Below are 18,944 nucleotides of genomic sequence, written 5' to 3'. Positions count from 1 at the left end.
TCAGCACAAACACGTTGGTATCCCATGCCACGATTTACTACTTTGTGTGGAAATAATATGTTTGTATGAAGAGTCCACCTTTTCTTGTGTGAGTGGAACTGTTATTTATTCAATTGAATAAGCAGCATTTGTATGCAGCCTTAATCATGAACATTTTGGAGACTGGCATCAGGCACTAAGTACAATACTGTCAAATAGCTGGCAGTGGATTAACTTTGACACCTAGAAACATGCCAAATTCTGACAGAATAAGAACTTGCTGTATACCCAATGTCAATCATTTACTGAGTGCCACTCCAAATGCTTACCCTGTTAGTGATGACATCAATCTGCATTGGCATTCAAAATGCTGCTGCCCTTTGAATATAGAATTGAAAGCAATGGACAAAACCCCAAAGTGCATGCATTTTAGCAACCACCTATCCTTCCTTAAGAACTGGTGGCCACCTCTGATGTGGAGATGCTGCTTCATTAATAGGCCAGCCAATTTACACAGCTGTTTGCAAAAAAAGATATCTTTTCTGTATGGTTAATCTATTGCTCTACAGTCAGGCTCACTTGCAAGCAAAGTGATTTCCATCATGTACTAAAACTTCACAGAGCTATTTAGGTCTAATTTTAGTTAAGTCGCAAGCTGTAAAAGTCTACTGACATTAGTAACACCTAATAATGTATGACAAGGGTCACACATACTTTTTATATGCTAGCCTGATGTTTAAAGCACTTACTTCCTAAGTGAGAGAAGAAAAGAGACCAAGGTTCAACCTGAGGGGTTTCAGAATTCCAACCACCAGACATTTAGGCTTCCATTTATTTGGCCTTCCCTTGTCTTCATAAATCCTGCATTTCCGCCTGCACAGTGACCCAACCCAAGACTAGCATTCCATTTTCTCTTTTCCTTTTTCACTCTCTCTTGTTCTATAATCCCACAGAGTAAGCATGACCTTGTGAAGTAGGAGATGAAGCTGAAAAGGAAATTGAACACATCTCCTATTTCCTGGGCAAGTGTTCCAACTATTAAACTGTTCAAAAGAGGAGTAGCTCTGCAGCAGTAGTGAAGGATTTAAAAGCAGGCTATGTTTAGTTAAGTCCTTGCTTGCCCTTGGTAAAGGACTCCACTAACCAGATCATACTTGGCTAGAGGTCACTAACAAACAAGTCCGAGGCAAGTTCTAAAGCTTTTAAAAAAGGCTAATCATTTAATTAGGATATCTGTCCTTCCCTTCATCTTGCAAAGTTACTCACAACTGGAAAAAAAAAAGAAAAAAAAAAAAAAAAAAGAAAGCCTCCTAAGGTTTAAATATAGCTGGAAATATACTTTTCCACCATGTATTTCCTATTAGCTATGGATAATCCCTTGCTCAGCATGTATAAACCACAAGTAACTCTTTTTATCCTATTTTTCCTTTTAGGTGGAGCTTGAGTGACTCTAGTCATACATACCTTTACTTTGATTGGTATAAAGTTCTCTCACTTTGCTTTTAAAGGTATATACTAGAAAAAATTCAGAGTGCATGCTCTATGGGGGGTATAAACCACAAGGAACTCTTTTTATCCTATTTTTCCTTTTAGGTGGAGCTTGAGTGACTCTAGTCATACATATCTTTACTTTGATTGGTATAAAGTTCTCTCACTTTGCTTTTAAAGGTATATACTAGAAAAAATTCAGAGTGCATGCTCTATGGGGGGTGTGGTTGCACCTTGGAGGTGGGTAAACTTTGGGATGGAGGTGTGTTTTGGTATTATAATGATATTATAATGAGCAAAGTTTGCACAAAGAACAGCATTTTGTCAAAATATGACAGACTATTGTCCCAGGGTGGCAAATAGGCAGCTTATCACTACCATAGTACCATGAAGTACCCATCTCTGCAGTGATTCACAGAGCCTGGCCACAGAGTCTTCATTCCGCTCCACTCTTTGTGTTGTTTTGCAGGTAATGTTGTCTAGGGAACCACTGTGGGATGGACTCCTTGCATATCAGTTGAACTCCACCCTGAAAGCTTCTTTGATGTTATACCTTTCCTTTATGTGTGAACAATGCTGTACTTTTAATACAGGTTTAATTTCTAAGTCACCTCCAGTAATTATTCTACAGAGAGTGTACTTGTAGAATCAGATCATCAAATACTCTTATGAAACAATCTATCACAAATAATACACTTTTACTACTGTTTAGCTGCTACAATCCAGGTAGAAGGCAAGTTTCAAGTGGTGTATTTAGGCAAAGCACACACCAGAACTTCTGTTCAGCTAACAAGCTCAGACAGGAACAGGAGTCTTACTCCTCTATTATGCCATCGCATCCTAATTCTAAGGCATTTGCAGGCTCATTTAAGCCATCTCAAAAAACGAGTCATGCTTTAATTTGCACTAGCTAAGTGATATGAGCATTCACTAACACAGGGCAGGTGTGTTCTCAAGGAAACTAGGCCTTAGGCCACCGAATACTGTCCCTTCTCATTATCAGACACAACTACATATAATTCCTTTCATAAATTTAGTAGCCTCCTTTCTAAAACATGATTTACTCTATTTGACCTTTTAGGAAGTTATTCCAGAAACAAACTTCAGCTGAGGAAGGTCTAACAAGCCTGAAGCCAGTTCTTAACAAATGAAAGACCAAGGTAGCATGTCTGTATTACATCATACTATGCAAATATTGTAGCTTGCTTAGAGTTATATGAGGTACTGGAAGAAGGTCAACACTGCTGTAAGCTTAGGCACCAGTCAACTTGGTAGTTTCATAAACTTAACTTATTTTTTTTATTTTTTATTTGTCCTTGATAATATACATAGCTGATCAGTCATTTACAAATCTTGTAATTAAACATCCAAATCTCAAAAGGAGTCTGAGCTTCCAATCTGTGTCTGATAATTCCACTGAAGAAAAAGCCCAGAAAATGTTAGATAGTGCACTGCCAAAGTACTTGTAAGGAGCTGAGCTTAGTGCATGCAGTCTAGCATGAATAGCTCAAAAAGGTGTCTTTCTGCTGCTGTCATGTGGAGGTCAGTGTTCGCACTCTAGTAAATAGCTGAGATAAAACCTGAAGTATTACTGACTTGCTTAAAATTCAGGAAACGTGGAACAAGTGCAACTGTCAGCAATAGGAGGCCTTGAATAGCTGTAAAGGTTAAATATCAATTTGTTTAAAAAAAGAAGTCAAACTCGTTCATCTACCATAAACTGCAAATCTGACGGCATTCAACTCATTGACACTCGTGTCAGACATTTGAATTGAAAGTGTTTGACACCCCTAAAAAGCAGAACATACTTTTATTACATATAGATTACTTTGTAAAGGTTTTTTAAAATAGGTTCTTAATTACATACACAGAAGCCTAGAAAACCTTGTTTAGGAATCCAAATTCTACATTTGAGGCCAGTTCCAAAGGCAGTGAAGGTTTTCTATTGACTTCAGTAAGTTTTGGATCAGGCCCTTAGGACTGCTTGAATACATCAAGAAAAGGGAAGACTGGATGCAGAGAGGACACATTTCTGACTGACCTCCTTGCTTTTGTCTTATGGATTTTTTTTTCTTCTTGTCTTACATGGCAAATTACCAATTTTATGTTTCCTATGAAGAAACAGAAGATGTTGTTTCTGTAGTAATGAATGTTCTCTTTTAATCTGAAAGGCATAGCCACAATTTTTAAAGGGTGTTAAATTTACTCAGGCTTATGTCTGATTTTTACTTTGTTTTCAATGAAAAATTAAGTGATGGGTATAAATTGAACTTTGAAAATAGAAAACCTTTTTTAAAAAATCTTTGTGGAAGATCTAGAATATTTGAAGTCTAAAGCTTACAGGTTAAAATCTGATTCCAGTAAATTGCGATAATTAAAATAACATCAGCAACAACAATAATAGCAGATATACTGAGACTTTCTCTACCGCTACAAGACTAGAAAGTGTTGAGATCTGAAATCAAGCAGAAGTTTAGTTTTCAAGATTTGAATCAGTGATTGCAGCACACTAGTTTTCTGAATTTATGTACAAGCACATGATTCAGTTTCACCCATTGATAGCATACGATATTTCTGATATCTGTTAGGTAGAATACAGCATTTCCTCAGTTGTTCAACATACCTTTATTTTTTTGTTTCTAACATTTTTGGTATTGTAAAAGCATCCTACCAACTCTTGTTTGTATCTGCATTCATTGATTTTTCTGCCTTTAAAATCTGGACAGAAGTGGAATGCTTTCTTTGGTAGATACTTCAAATTTTTAAGGTATTTTAAATTTTCTTGTCTTGTGGTAGGAAACTGACTGAGAATATTTCTTTTCCAGTTGCTGTAAAAATTGGATAGGATTGTTTCTTGCTGATGTGGTTCCTGAGTTGCTTACGGATTATCTTGAGCCTTTTTCATTATAAATTAATCTACCCCCTTTACTTAGCAGTATTAACCTATAATACAGGATGCTAGCAGCAGAGGCCTTTGTTGTACAGCTTCTTTGAACTGCTCAGATATATCAGCATGTAAGTCTATATCTTAGATTAAAACTATAGTACATATGCATGTAAAGCCCTTGTTTTGTAGGTATAAAGATTAGACTTTTCTAAGGAACAATACCATTATTAATGAATAGGTAAAGAATTAATATCATCTGAGCTCTTCCTGCCAGGACTTTTTAGGAGAATTTATACAGGAAAAGCTTCTGCTGTGGGGGGCTGTTTCCCACCTGTGTGTCCACCGGGGCATGTCCTCCCAGATGCCTACATGAGTTTGCCCACCCAAATCCTGTCAGTTCCAGCCCTTTTGGACCCTGTCCTGCTTTATCCTCATGTATATTCTGACATCAGCTCTTCACTCTGCTCTCCTCTAGGTGGCAACAGAGGAGGGAGAAATACGAAGTACTCCTGTGGCTTTAAAGGAGCAAAAGGAGGAGTGAGGATCAAGAGAAAGAAAGAAAAGGGAAAGAGAAAGAAAAATGGGAGGGGGAAGGGAAGACCTTCAAAGAGTTCTTCTTTCCTTGTCCTACCCTCTTTTACAAATACTAATATTCCTGACCAGAGGGTATTAGCCAGGTTTTTTTTTTATTAGCTTTAGTTATCTGATCTTCCTTACAAGGAGGGATGGTGGAACAGGCTTCCAATTAGATCCGTGTTTTTCTCAGCAGTGGGCTTGAGCTCCTTATTTCATTTATACTGACTTCAGACCCGGCCAGCCTTGACTGGCTGGAGAAGTAGCTATGAGAGCTGAGCTGAGCTGTCAGGAAACCCTGTGGAAAGTGAAATATCTACATAACTTCAATGCATACATACTTTCTGACACATTTTAAAGACAATCTTGATATAAAAGACTCCTTTTAAAAACACTGTTGCACACAAACACCGGTACCTTGCAAGAAAGTACCATTACTTAGTGTTAAATTTTACTCATCTCTTTAAAATATATATATATATATATAACTTTTCTTACTGATCCAAAGAAAAGGAAAAATTATTCCATGACTCCATACATATCAGAGCTATTTCTGTAGATTTTGCTGTGTCATATGAGCAGACAACTTTAAACATAGCAGTAGCAATGTCAATAGTTACAGTTCACAGCCGCAATGCTATTGTTAAGGCTTCATCAGTGCTCCCATAATACCATGAAATGTTATTTTTTTTTTTTAAAAAGGTGGTTGGATTTCTGATAAGAGCTAAAAAATAATTCTGCAAAGACCTAGAATTGGATAACTCTAAGTCCTAACGTGTAAGAAGGTGAAACTTCAGAGAATACTTTGAATTCATGTAGACAACTGAAAATATTCTTGCAGTATTTTTTCTAAAGGTAACGTCCTTTAGTATTATTCTGATATTGTTGTGCAGAAATGTGTGCTCTTAGATCAAAACCAGCTACAGAAATAAGGCAGGAAGGATGAGTCTGGAGCTCACATAACATTCCTACAGCACCCAGACACGAACATGATGAGTTGACATCATATCAGCTAGTCCTTCTGTGATCAGTCATTGTAGAATTACACAGACTATAGAAAGTGAGTTGTAACAGTGCATTAAGAATTAGGCTAAATCATGTTTTTCCTATAGATTTGAGAAGACGTTCATGCACAGGTGTGATATATGTCTTCTTGGCTACACCTAAAGTGAGGGACCGAGAAGGGCATATAAACTAGTCAGTGCAGTGAATGTAGCAATCTAGCTGTAAACCAACTCCAGAAGATGGGGCACGTTAGAGTATATCCCTACCAATATCTCCCAGATCTGTCCCCTGTTGTTTTAGAGCAGTTTTTGACTACTGTGCACTTGCTGGTAAAATAAATCATGCAATTTTGGAAAAAAAAATTGCTTTCTCTTCCCTGAATTCTGTATGTGTCTGTAACTCCTAAACAGGAACCACTTACAAATGTCATATCAATTTGACCTTCTAACTATCATGGTTAGTAGCTGTGGGAAAATCATTCGGAAGAGAAGCTGGAGAGTGGCTGTTCTGTGCTGATCCATGGTTGCATCTCTAGAGAGTAGCAGGGAAGGATGTGTGTACTTGTAGGGTCAGAGAATAGTTTACCAACAAAGGCAGTCTGCCTAGGGATCATGGTTAATGAAAACAGGCTCAGTTAGGTAGTTGCTGCAGACCCTCATTCCTGTAGGTGTTTTAGTGATGTCAACTAACTATACATGTAAATTCCAGAATTCCTGCAATTTTTCTGACTATGTGATGATATTATAGGTTGAGTGTGAATATATAGAATTCATACTTGAGGACTGTGTGATTTTGGACTAAAAAGAACGTAGGATAATGATTATATTGAGAAACCCTTTGTAGCTTTCTTCTTTACGAAGATTCCTTTCTTTTTTGGACCACATTCTTCCCTTCTACAAAATTTATCTGTTAGGATTCTCTGTTCCCTTTCTGACATGTTTAGTGTGCACTTCATAAAAAAGCCTCAGTTTATTGCTCTGAGGTTCAAATGATTAGAGAGACTTCCAGATGATACCTCTTCTCCATAACCTTCCCAGTTAGGTCCAGCACAAGTGCAAGAAACATGAGTCTAGAACCAGGCTGGGGAGGTACAACATCTCACCTCCCGATTTCATTAAGACACAGCATTGTCTATAAAGGATTTGTTTAACCTTCAGGGCAGGATCTGACCATAGCAGAGCAGCTGGACAATACGTAAGAGTGGAATAGAAGGTTAGACTGCTACTGTCTGTCTTTTTAACACTACAAGCTATTGTTTTCAAGCTTTATTAACTTAACACTACAGCTTTATATGTCCAAGCATCACAGAAGGGTTATACTATTCCTTTATGAGTGTATGACTGCCTTTGATGATCCCAGAAGATAATTCAGTAAGAACATATCCTACTGGCTGAAGCAGAACCTTGTTAAATGAGTAAAGAAATGAACTCAAGTTTCTCCAGAAGGACATCATTATGATTACACAGAAGTGTTGACGCACAAAATCATGTCCCTGTGATATAATGTTTTCAGCCTAGAAAAGAAAGGAAATTATACACAGTCGTCACAAACATATGTATCTTGGGAATTGTACTTTCCAAACCTCTAAGCTTAAAGAGCATGTCCTTGGACAGTTATTCTGCACCTTATGAAATCTCTACAGAATGTATTTGTATACTTATCTATGACAGGCATCCTAATAGATTTTTATGTGTGCATTTATACCTTTAACTGTAAGCTAAGCAGGATGAAGTGCTGGTGTGGATCATTCACTCTATTTAATTCTTAGCTTGGTCTCTGTTATGAGTTTGACCTTGGCCAGCTAGCTATGTCCCAAAATTTCCACAGGAAAAGTTTGGAAATCATTGCAGATCAGAGATCATCCCTACTGGGTGGGTTGAATGTGCTATACACACATGTCTTAGTGAGGTGAGAGAATTTGGCTGCATAAGCATGAGTCATACTGTGCCAGATGGTCTTAGGGATGGAGAATGGCATCTTATCCACTCTGTGCACCAGCATAACTGAAACTTTTGTCTATTTATTTAAATTGAGACTTGGCAGCCTTTTTTAGTGAGATCTGATGTTGTACTTTTAATTTAGACAAGTAGTCCTTAACGAGTATTATAGCATTGACTACATAAGCACATTCAGTTTCTCCTTCAGTTGAACTTTAAAGTCATTCTTTAAAGCAGAGTAATTACGTGCCCTCTTTTGAGAGCTAGCAAATATCTATTAATTCAGCAGTATGTGTATATTGATCTTCTGATCTTAACCTATTCTGTTTATTGTCCTTTAACAGAATTCTTCCACGTACATTAGTGCTCATGAGAAAGTAGATGAGAGATTTATGTTACCTAAGTAATTTAGATGCCTATATTTAAAGATTAAGAGTCCACATAAAGATATGACATCATTGTCATAAAAATTGCACTGTAATGTGTCTGTGGATTTTATCATAAAGTACAGGCTAATACAGGTGTGCTTACCTAAACATTTCTTCCTCTTTAAGTAAGAATAACTACAGATATGGCATACTCTCCAGATAAATAATTAATGCAATGCAAAGACAGAAAATGTTCTTGAAATATTTAGATTTATGAACATATTTAGGTGGAATTTACCATGCTCTAGAGTAGAAACAGTTACTATGCATTTTCCTCAGCATATACTAAAACAATCTCTGTAACTTAAGAAAGTAGATATGAATTATTCTGTGCTTTAAAATGTATTTTATGACAGGTGATTGGCAGGTCTAGTTCTGCCCAAAGTCTGCAAGCAAGCTGAGGTATTCTTTGTAACAGATCTGTGGACCGTATCACCTAAAGGACAGGCAGAGAGGTATTTTTCTAACCACAATGTTTTACCATTTCAAGGTATACCCTTGGAGGCAGAATGCAGAACTTTTCTGGAAGTGCAAAAAAGATGTGGATACAAAGCTCTTTATGAAAAACGATCAAACAAGCAACAAATAACTAGCATCTTCATTATTATGCTCTCTGAGAGTTATTTCTCTTTCAGGCGGGTACCACTGTCATTTCTAACATGTGAAATAGACATAGAGCATTGCTTTGTTTTCCAAACAAGCTGGAGAATACCTATCAGATCTTGTCAATAGTATCAACTGTGTTGTCTTTAACTCTTTGGATCTTCCCCAGAAACATATTCAGGCTATGGAAAGTGCAACTTCACCAAGGTCCAGGAAGCTGAGAGGTGAAAGTGCTAGGCTACAGTGGTGAGTAAAAGTTGAGGCAGAACACAGTAGTGAAGATGAAAAGGAAATCCTGTTTCTTTTTTTCTGCTACACTCTCTGCCAAACACTCAGTACAACCAGTACTGTCTTTTGTGACAGGTAGCTCCAGGAAGTACCTTCAAAATGGTAGTGATTCATCTCATAAGATATGTGTCCAAAATATAGGTCCTATGAATAACCCTATAAAAGTAAATATTTTCATTAATCATAATAAATAAATAAATAAGTATATCAGCTAGATGGTAATCTAAACCTGAGATTTCTATACTGTTGACAGTTTCGGTGAGCTGAGTTAAATCCTAACCATTTTTTGTGCTGGGGCTTCTAGTGAGACATGGCATCTCTCTGTTATGCCTGTATGCAGTCATGCAGCTAAAACAGGTTTTTATTGCTATGCAATCTTTACAGTTCACTGGAGTTTCTACTGAAAATTAAAATTATCAAGAACTTCTATTTTTATTTTTTTCCCATCACTTGGTATTTTCATATTCTGTTAATATTCTTTCTAACATAACAGTATACAGCTTTCTCATTAAGGAAACATCTCTTACTTTTCACAGCACTAGCTAAAGTGCTTGAACGTATCCAGACAGAAAATCACTCATAAGACTTTAATGGAGTACTATTAAGGGGATATTCCTCCTACTCTTTGCAAATCCCTTCCAATTTTAGAAGTGTTAGAGAAGAAAACAAAGTATTTTCTTTGTTTCTATTTTCTTCATGCCTCTCTCTGACTCTATTCATGCTTCCTTTAAAGCTTTTCTTGTTTTTAATGCTCAGATCAAAATCATCAATTTTTGTTTGTTATTGTGTTATTGTGTGAATTTAGAACAAAGCAAATTTGGCATATATGCATTTATTTGTTGAAAAAAATATGGTACAAGTACAGGAACAAAACCAGCAAAGAACTGATATGGATTTTACTTCCTGCAACAAGTTTAATTGTGACATTAAAGAATGTTTCTTTCCTTCAGTTTCTTTACTAAGAAACTGAAGAACATTTCCAAAACTAGATCTAATTGTATTTCTTAGTCCAGGCAACAAAAGAACTTCTGAATTTTAATTTTTATATATATATATATATCTATCTCATCTAAAAATCTAATAATAATATATAATAATTTTCGTAGTATATATTATAGAATGTATAATGTAATATAGTATATACTATATACTATATAATGTAATAAGTAATGGATAATAGGTAATGTATAATATATCTAAATATTTATTTTGTGTATTTGCAGAAATGGAATTACAGAATCATAGAATAACAGAATGGTTGAGGTTGGAAGGGGCCTCGGGAGGCCATCTGGTCCCAGTTCCCTAATCAAGCAAAGCCACCTATAGCAGGCTGCCCAGGACCATGTCCAGACGGTTTTTGAACGCTGCTGGCAACACTCTTCCTACTGCAGCCCAGGATACCATTCATCTTCTTTGCTGCAGCTTTGCTACATTGCTGGCTTATTTTTAACTTGGTGTCCACCAGAACTCCCAGGTCCTTCTCTGCAAAGCTGCTTTCCAGCTGGGTGGCCCCCAGCGTGTACCGGTTCATGGCACTGCTCCTTCCCAAGTGCAGGACATCATTGCACTTCTGCTTGTTGAACTTCCTTGTTGAGGTATCTGTCATCTTGTTTCTCCAGCCTGTCGAGGTCCCTCTGGAAGGCAGCATGACCCTCTAGTGTATCATCAGCCACTCCTCCCAGTTTTGCAGCAGCAGCACACTCATTGAGGGCACTCTGCCCTGTCATTCAGATCATTAATGAAGGTGTTGAACAGGATTGGAGCTGGTGTTGACCCCTGGGCTACACTGCCAGTTACTGGCCTCCATGCTTTAGATAATGATGTCAGATTCACATTTCAAGTCAACAGCTATATTGTGGATATAGCTTAAATGTTCAGCTACAGTGAAATGTGTAAAACATTGCACAAAAGGTTGATGGAGGCCATGGAACCTACTAACAGCTGAAGTAGCTCCAAACACAGAGTTGTCAACATGGACTTTTGTCCTCATGGAACATTTTTGATTTATGAGATATTGTATATATAAGTATTTTCTAAATATATCTAACATTCTTGAATTATTTAGTTACTTTCAGAAAAAAATAATTTTAAAAAAAAAGGAATATTTCTACTTGCAAAAATATCCTCTATTTGCTGTAATTTCCCTAGCTCTGTATCTGGCAGTTAAAAACATGTTCATCAGTAAAAATAGCTACATTTCGATTACCTTTATTCATGCTGACTAATGCCATTCTTCAAATGGTGCTATTGACTTCATAGGTTCTATTTATAAAGTACTATTCAACACAAGGGAGAAGAGAGGAGTCGGATGTCTGATGCTCTGTCCAGGTCAGTGAGTCTAAAGATGTGACATGAAATCCTTACTCTATTGCATTCTATAGGAATTTTGTCTTTGACTTCAACAGAACCAGAATTTCATCCTTTATATATTTATTTCTCTGACTTTTTCAGAGTCAGACATTTCATTTATTTCTCTGACATCTTTGCAGTCTTTCATCAAAGTCAAATACTAACTTCATTTACAACACAGTGAAACTCTTCTGAAGTTCAGGGTAGTTTTTCCCTGACAAAACTTCAGTCTTAGGCTGATGTTCAGCAAAGGAGGTTAGCGGGTATTTAGTTAAAGCACAGGTTTAGGCTAACTGTTATGTAAGTATTTAGTATTATTAAATTTAAACATGTGCTAAAGTGTACACTGAAACAGACATCCTTTGCTGAATTAGGGCTATGAATAGTAGAAGTGAGAACCAGAATATCTGGGGTAAGTAAAATTTGGTTTGATGGCACCGTCAGAGCAAGTTCCACAGGCTATGGATTGAAAGCATTAGAGCAATGCATCCACTGAGCATGTTAGCAAAGGGAAGGCTGTCATAGAAAAGGACTTGGACAGTGGGCCACTGTATGTTTTAGGAAGCTGAAGTCAGACTTTTAAGATTTCCAGGAGGAGAGCTGGAATAGGACAATGGGATGAGGGGAGCAAGAGGAAATGGGGAAGACAACCCCTGGGAGGGAGCTTTGTTCTTTCTTTCTCTCCTCTTTTCACTAAACTTGTATCCCAAGGCTATATTCTGTAATCCAGTTCCCACATCACCTTTTTTAAAAAAAATCCTCCTTCCTGCTCCTAGAAGAGGAAACAGAAGTCTCATGGTATGCACCAACTACAGGAAAGAGGGAAAGGGCAGAACCAGTCAAAAGCAATGGATTCTTGACAGCTATTGCTGCTGTTGTCAGAGGTGAAGGGATAGCAAGGAGTGTGGTTTTATATACCATGCAGCTGAGTCTGTGTGCAACAGCAAAAAAAGATGGTCAAATAAGAGGAGAGGGCCCTTGATGGAAAGGCTAATCACCATCTCCTCTGACCTTAACAAAGGAAGAAGTCTACTGTAGTAAGTAACTGCCACCTTTGTTTACGCCTTTGAACCAAAATAAAGGAAACTAATTCTGTATTAAATACTTTTCTGAGTCACAGCTCTGGCTGAGATTATTTTCCTTGTCTGTATGGAAGAGCCTAGAGAACTATAATGGTCCCATGCTTCCTTCATTTTTGTCCTTAACTATGATTTTTTTTTTTTTTCTCTTCAATTTCAGCCTTTTATTTTGTGGCTAAGATTTCTAAAATTGTATTTAATCAGTAGGAAAAAATATTACCAAAAATAAAAAAATTGTCAGCCCATAAAAAGAAAACACACCAACTATTCTAGCAATGCAGTAGGGAGTTTTGTAAGAGAAGATTTCTTAATATAACAAGAAAGCTTTATACATATTTTATGCTGAAGATATCTCAAGAAATAAACATAACAATTAAATACCAGTAATTTTGTAGATTTTTATATGCATTTTTTGCCTAAGCTGCTGCTAAAATAGTCTTGTGAAACTTCTTTGAACATCAGCAATTCTCTCAACCTTTTCAATTTAATGAATAAAAGTTAAAATTTATAATTACTTATGTATGAATGCAATTAGAGGAGTTACATTAATAATATATGAGAGTCATTTTTTATGAATATAGTCCAGAACTGATAATTAGGGGAAGTACCAAAAATGCTGTAATAATTTTCACACTGCAATTATTTAGCCATTATAAAGCATACACACTCTTTAAAATTGGTCCATCTTATGAAAAATTTTAGTGTGTAAAAGTGAAACTGAATTGAAACAATTATGTTTAAACTTAGGAACTGAAAAGTCCATGGATGCTGAAATAGCTGCTAGTTAAACATAGAATCTTGGAATAATATAGCCTGGGAGTGACTTCTGGAGGTCATCTGGTTAAACTGGCTGCTCAAAGCATGACCAATTTAGGTGAGGTCATTCTGGGCTTTATCCAGTTGAGTTTCAAATACCTCTAACAGTGGAGATTATGCAACCATTCTGGGCAATCTGTTTCAAAGTTTGACTACACTTACTATGGATTTTTTTTTTTCCTAATATCTGATCAGAATATTCCCTTTTGAAAATTGTCATATGCTTAAGCATAATGGACTGCTGCAGGTGCAGAAGCACTGGTGATCTCTCATTCGTAAACATTTACACAAAACAGCACAGTTTGATCCTTCAAAACATAACTCCTGGGCGCATAAAATTCTGAAAGTACTACTGCTTTATAACTTGAATTGACCATGTAGGAGCTCTTTCTTCTCTTCTTCTGTGTCTCGATGTAGTTCCCATTTCAGTTGTCTGGAAAATTTTCATACTATTTCAAAACAATTGAAAACCTAGCCAATGTCACTAGCAGGTGCTCCACGCCCAGAAGAGCTTTTCTTTCAAGAAAAGGTTGTTGTTTGCTGTTCTGGTCATTTACACACAGGTAAGATACGGCTCATTTAAGTTGTTATACATGCACAATTTCAAGTGGTTCTTTTCCTCTTCATTTCCTTCTCCCTTCCTTCTCCAGAAAAAAAACATATTTAAATCATCCTACTTAAAAGTGAAAAAAAAAATTTCCTTTCCTTTCCTGGGGAGAAGGGAAGGGAAGGGACAGGGAAGGGAAGGGAAGGAAGGAAGGGAAGGGAGGAAGGGAAGGGAAGGGAAGGGCGGGAAGGAAGGAAGGGAAGGGAAGGGAAGGAAGGGAAGGGAAGGGAAGGGAAGGGAAGGGAAGGGAAGGGAAGAGAAGGGAAGAGAAGAAGAGGCACTCTCCTTCCCCTTTCCCTTCCCTTCCGTTCTCTTCTCTTCTCTTCTCTTCCCTTCTCTTCTCTTCCCTTCTCTTTCACCTCATCTTGATCACTGTGAAGGTGATAGAGCAGTTAATCCTGGAAAACCTTTCCAGGCACATGAGGAACAGAGAAAATCATCAGGAGTAGTCAGCATGGATTCACCAAAAGGAAAGCCTGCTTGACCAATTTGATAAACTTCTATGATGAAGTGATTGGCTTGGCAGATGAGGGAAGAGCAGTGGATATTGCCTATCTAGACTTCGGTAAGGCTTTCAACAGTCTGCCACAAGATCCTCATAGAGAAGCTGTTGATGTATGGGCTGCATGAGGAAACAGTGAGGTGGACTGAAAACTGGCAGAATGGCCAGGGCCAGAGGGTGGTGATCAGCAGTACAAAGTCTAGTTGGAAGCCAGGAACTGGCGGTGTACCCCAGGGATCAATATCAGCTCAAATCCTGTTCAACATCTTCATTAATGATCTGAATGATGGGGCAGAGTGTACCCTCAGCAAGTTTGCTGGTGACACAAAACTGGGAGGAGTGGCTGATACATTAGAGGGTCATGCTGCCATCCAGAGGGACCTCAACAGGCTGGAGAAATGAGTTGACAGGAACCGCATGAAATTCAAGAAGGAAAAGTGCAAAGTTCTTAACGTGGGAAGGAACACCACCATGAACCAATACATGCTGGGGGCCACCCAGCTGGAAAGCAGCTTGGCAGAAAAGGACGTCAGGATTCTGGTGGACACCAGGTTGAACATGAGCCAGCAATGTACCCTTGCAGCAAAGAAGATGAATGGTATCCTGGGCTGCATTAGGCAAAGTATTGCTAGCAGATTGAGGATGGTGATCCTTTCCCTCTACTCAGCTCTGGTGAGGCCACACCTGGAGTGCTGTGTCCAGTTCTGGGCTCCCCACTACAAGAGAGACAGATGGACATGTTGGATAGAGTCCATCCAAGGTGCATGAAGGTGATTAAGGGACTGGAGGATCTCTCCTATGAGGAGATACTGAGAGAGCTGGAACTATGCAGCCTAGAGAAGAGAAGGCTCAGGGAGGTTCTTATTGATGTATATGAACACATGAATATATGGATGTATATGAAGGGAGTGTGCAAAGAGGATGGAGCCAAGATCTTTTCAGTGGTGCCCAGTGACAGGACCAGCAGCAATGGGCACAAACTGGAGCACAGGAAGTTCTGCTTGAACATCAGGAAACACTTTTTCACGGTAAGGGTGACCAGGCACTGGCACAGGTTGCCCAGGAGTCTCCATCCTTGGAGATATTCAAAAGGTGTCTGGACATGGTTCTAGGAAGCCTGTTCTAGGTGAATATTCTTGAGCAGGGAGGATTGGACCAGATAATCACCAGAGGTCCCTTCCAACCTCAACCATTCTGTGATTCTGTGATGCTGTGATTTCTGTGAAGCTAACTATACATAATTGGTATGGGATAATTTGGAATGAGCTCACATTTAATTCCTGTAACTAGGCATTTAGTTCAAAATTTCCTAAGTATAGATTGTCTTATTCAAGCCTTCATTGTTTCCAAATGGAAAACCAATGCAAATGTCACAACTCTGGTTTAGAGGTTGAATGCAAAATATTCGTTTAAAATATAACATAAAATTAGTAAGAAACAAAAAGACAGAGGGAAAATGAAGAAATAATGATTTTAGCAGCAGATATAATAAGGTGCAATAGTTTCAAAGTTAAAATTTATACAATGCCATTTAATGAAATCAAATGCATTACAGAGAGTGTAAGACAGAACTCATTAATTATTAAAGCAAGTATCTAATTCGCTTGATGAATCTTTGTAAATTAACTGTTTGCAGCCAATGTAACTCAAAGCTGCTGCTACTCATTTTTACAACTTGGGTAATATTGGGTATTTTGGGTTGTATGTTGCATTACATACCGATTTAGGTGTTGGATGATATTAATGAAATACCCCTCAGACACCTAATATCACCGCTCCATTATCAACTTAGCATCATGTACAGAACTGACTTTTCAAAATTGCAACTTTTCTTTGTTAAGCAGGAGCCATCAAAATAATCGTTATATTTACTGATAGGCTGTTAACTATGTTTTCAAATACTATCATCCTGAAAAAACATATTAATAGAAGTCAGAAGTCAGATAGTTCTGCCCACACCTCTTTTATTCTGAATAAGATAATTAAATATGCAAGCAAAGAAAGTACCAGCAAATGCATACAAACAATTATTACATGAAAACCAATGTAGGAATGCGTTATCCTACATCCATTAATTGCACACTGAAAGTTTGATGGCTTTGGTGTTTTAAAGATCCTAATCTTAATTCTTATAAATTAGACATTGTCAACCAAATACAATGGCATTGTGTTATGAATAGTATATTTTATCTTTTATGAGGCACAGTAGTCACAAGACCTAATTCTGCTCACAGCAAGACTGTGCCACCCCACTGAGCTCAACATATTTGTAACATTTTCAGTGAATATAAACTTTGGCCTGTACTTTCTAAACATGAGCCAAAATATTTTCTGAGACAAGTATAACAGAAATCATGGTTGGTTTTTGTTTTTTTTTTTTTCCTGCAGGCAGGGCTACAATGCTTTTTATTCTCGCTAATATTCAGCCTAATACATTAGCCATCAGAGCACCTTGCATCTAGGAAATCCCTTGTCACTGCTCAAATGAATGTTTAAATGGAGAAGATGTGTCTCAATAAAATAGGCAAAGGCCAAACCCTAAGACAATTTTATAGAAAATGCTGGTTATGTAATTTTATTGAAATACGGAAGACATGGGTCCAAATCTCATCAGATCCAGAACTATTATTTCTTTATATACTTCATCCCTGGTGACACCTCTACTGAAAATGGGTGGCTGTCAAAGGTTGTGTAATAATTTTCTTTTTATATGGTTATCTGTGTGTGTGTCTGTGTATCTTTGTCTTCTCTCTGATAGGATTGCGTCACACTGTTGAAATCAGGAGGAACCTGAAGTCTATATGAACCCAAAGCAAAAAGACATGCCTTCTTTAACGCTCTGAATTAAGCATACTGCTTTCCTGAGAAAAACACCATCTAAACCTTTTGAAATTGTTCACTGGTGTCATCCAAGCAGTAAACAAAATTAAACCAATAGTTAATGTAATACTAGATGCACTGTTACAAAAAATCTGTTTTGGAAAACCAGAAACTGTGGGGATGTACTTTCTCTGAGCAGGTACAGATGGTACCATGAGAGAAAAACGAATTTGAAATGACTTTTTTTTTTTTCTTGTACATTTATACTATCTTGAAAAGCATTTCTGCTTTGCCAGATGGAAAAGGATCATATTTAACAGATGTGCAGAATTGATGGAAGATGATTTTCAGCTCTGAGTTACAGTAGTGAGAACTTTCATTAATGTTCACAAAGTGCTTTGAGATCCAAAGATGAAAGGTACTGAAGAAGTGCAAAGCACTAACATCACACTCGATGGTGAACAAACAGAAATGAGGGGTTTATGAACATGTGTAAGATAATTTTTCTTTATTAGCTTACCCTCTGTTGAATCTGTTGTACTAAAGTGTAGACTCCAAAATTATTCTGATAGCTCCACAGACTTCTTTTTCCCAAAATTATGATCTTTAGACATGAATTTAACAGAAGATACAAGAAACTCTAAGCACCTACTTTGTTTATTATTTTTCCTATTGTACTCCTCATTGCCATACTGAGAGCCAGCATTAAAATACCCCAGTGCATTTTACTTCTTTCCAGTACAGCCTTTCCAGATTGTTTCTTAACAATCTAAAATGATAAAACTTTTGTGTATGGAGAAACTACTAGAAAGCATAAAAAAGCCAGGAAACTACACCAGCTATTAATGCAACCTTTTAAGGATAAATGGCCTTTTGGAGGATAGAAGCTAGAAAGTATGAAAATTTTCTAGTAGTGGTGGTTTTACATATCTTCCACTTCCACTTTCAATTCTCCTCCATTTCCTCATGGAAATGTTGGCCAAAGATGGATTGAGGTTAATGGTATACAGTTATTCTAGTCATCACCTCCTTTTTCTCACTCCTCCATGAATACCTCCATGACTACTTAGCATCATTTGTACATAACCTCAATAAAGATCATGGCAGACTGCAACTGCTAATATCTGTTATGTTGTTCTTGGGAATCTATAGAAAGTAATGAAATATAAACTGACCAATTCCTTCATTTGCTACTAAAGACATTCGGGAGTCCAAAGAAAAATCCAAGTTCCAGTGCTATTATATAGAGCTCAAGAGGCCAGGATGTGTATTGTACATTTGTGATTAAACCCTTACACATAATACAAGAGAGGCTTTCTGAGTTCTACATGTGTATAACAGACTACTGCCCATAAATTTAATCTTTGTTTTCTATTGAAGCATTAACCTGGCATTGCTAAGTATTTGTGTGCAAAACTGTTCTTCAGAGTAAGCTTGTTAGCTTTATAGTTACTTCTTTCTGATCCAATAATATTTTAACTTTGCACATATGGATGTTCTGAGCTTCCACCATTTCACCATCCTCTCCAACTTAATTCTCTAATTTTTCATTTATGTCATCCATTAATTTTAAAAAATTATAT

This window comes from Aquila chrysaetos, chromosome 5 (assembly GCF_900496995.4).
Source record: "Aquila chrysaetos chrysaetos chromosome 5, bAquChr1.4, whole genome shotgun sequence".
NCBI classification, from domain to species: domain Eukaryota; kingdom Metazoa; phylum Chordata; class Aves; order Accipitriformes; family Accipitridae; genus Aquila; species Aquila chrysaetos.
This window is presented reverse-complemented; position numbering follows the sequence as displayed.